This window comes from Myotis davidii, unplaced genomic scaffold, assembly GCF_000327345.1.
Source record: "Myotis davidii unplaced genomic scaffold, ASM32734v1 scaffold6, whole genome shotgun sequence".
In the NCBI taxonomy this organism is placed as follows: Eukaryota; Metazoa; Chordata; class Mammalia; order Chiroptera; family Vespertilionidae; genus Myotis; species Myotis davidii.
Window position 1 is genome coordinate 19,662,059 of NW_006383011.1, and position 1,893 is coordinate 19,663,951.

The window sequence follows — 1,893 nt, forward strand, 5'->3', positions numbered from 1 at the left end:
GGGGGAGCAGTGGGGGGAGCCATATCAGGGGTCAAAGTGACCGCTATAGTACTGTTAATATCTAGGCCTGCGCTCCCTGGAGTGGTCCGGATCAGAGAGTCCATGTGGGCTTTGCAGGGCAGATCTCCTCTTTTAATGACGGGGCTGGGGGCAGCCCCTCCGGCTGTTTCCCTGCGGTTGGCCATACCCTGTGTCTTGATATAACGGCTGCCTATTTTTATGGAATCTCGATTTACAATGGCTAGCCCAATGGTAGCCCTTCTGGCACCTAGGACACCGAGAGGTTGGTTTTGTGTTGATCGGCTCAAGAGGCGGGATGTTCTCGCCTTTCCCTAGAGCACCACCTTGTGTCCTACATTCTTTTCTAAAATGTCCTGTTTTCCCACAGTTATAACACTTATTATTCTTTACAGTTACAGCGGCGGCGAGTACATTTACTACATTCTGACCCCACATTCTGACATGCTCAAATCATTTCTGTAATGGTACTACCTTTTCACAGAGGCATCAGAAATTTCTTACAATCCTCATTGGCATTTTCATAAGCTAATTGCTGAATTAAAATATCTCCTGCTATCTCATGTTGAATCTGTCATCTCACTGCTCGAGTGAGACGAGCCACAAAATCAGAAAATGATTCTAAAGGTCCCTGCATGCACTTACTAAAAGCTCCCTCAGAGTCCCCTTTTGCTGGTAAAGCCCACCAAGACTTCCTTCCACAAACTCTAATTTGCTCATATGCCAGCTGCACATAATTTAACTGAGTTTGCACGTCATTATATTGTCCCAGTCCTGCTAGCATTTCATAAGTTATTTGAGCATTCAGTCCACGGTTTGTATGGGCTTGCTCCTGGCATTTCTCCAAAAATTCTCCCTTCCATAGTAAATAATCTCCTCCATCCAGAGTTGCACGAGCTATAGAGTACCAATCATGAGGTATTAAGAATGCTTCAGAAATACTATTCATAATTTCTCCTGTAAAAGGAGCGGTTGGACCATTTTGAACTACACTTTCACGTAAGACCTTTATCATTTTAAAGTGAATTTTTTCATGGTGTCTTGTTATCTGATTCGGGAGCTGTGGGTCAGCTACCTGTATGATAGGAAATGCAAACCTTTCTTCCACCAGCATGTCCTTCAATCCTTCTCTGATGGCTTTTTGCACAGGTGATTCCATTAATGGCGAGTTAATCATTTCAGGATTAGGACATGTCCCTGCTTACTGAACTTTTTTCAAGTTCTGACTTACTTTTTGGCAAACTTTCAAGATCTAATGTACCTTCTTCTTACTTTTTAAAGCCGAATCTATTATTTTTTTTAAGCCGAATATATTTTTTTAAAGCCGAATCCTGCCCCATTAGCCTGGATTGAGAAAATGTTCCCACACCGCCTACAGCTCCAGACTGCTGTAGCTGATTGTGGCTGTTTGTGTGCGGTGAAATAACCCCTCACCTTTACGGTGAATTTTCCTACCTTTATGGTGAATTCTTCGTTCCTCACTTTTGCCAGTGAAACTTCGTTTTTTCGCTCTAGCAAAACCTTCACTTCCAGAGTCCCTGTTCGGGTGCCAGATGTAGTAAATGTTTCCTTCCACGTCCTGCGTGGTTCAGGGTTCAATATCTGGAAGAGGAGCCGCACACAAATGAAATAGAAAAGGCAAGAGATAATTTGGAAATATTGGGGGACCAGGAGGGTAAGTCCAACTCAAGAGGAAGGACTTCCACCCGTGCTCAGTCTGCACTGACCTTTTATAGTCTGAGGTAAACAATGCCGTGGTTACCATAGTTACAGTTCTTGTGAGTTTCCATGTTTACACTCCCTGCACTTCCCTGAGCCCATTAGCTTCCCAGGTAAGATCTGGGGAGTGTTATAAGGTCAAGCCTAATTATGCTA

The 1,893-nt window shown here is 43.8% G+C and overlaps 1 long non-coding RNA gene across 1 annotated transcript in view; it reads right to left on the reverse strand.

Moving 5' to 3' along the window:
- The window catches only part of LOC102766236, a 6,629-nt gene extending 5,006 nt beyond the window's left edge, over positions 1-1,623 (reverse strand). Inside the window, exon 1 of the long non-coding RNA XR_436471.2 lies at positions 1,474-1,623. This is a non-coding gene — a long non-coding RNA (uncharacterized LOC102766236). The remainder of the gene's footprint in view (positions 1-1,473) is intronic.
- Positions 1,624-1,893: the final 270 nt, after the last annotated feature.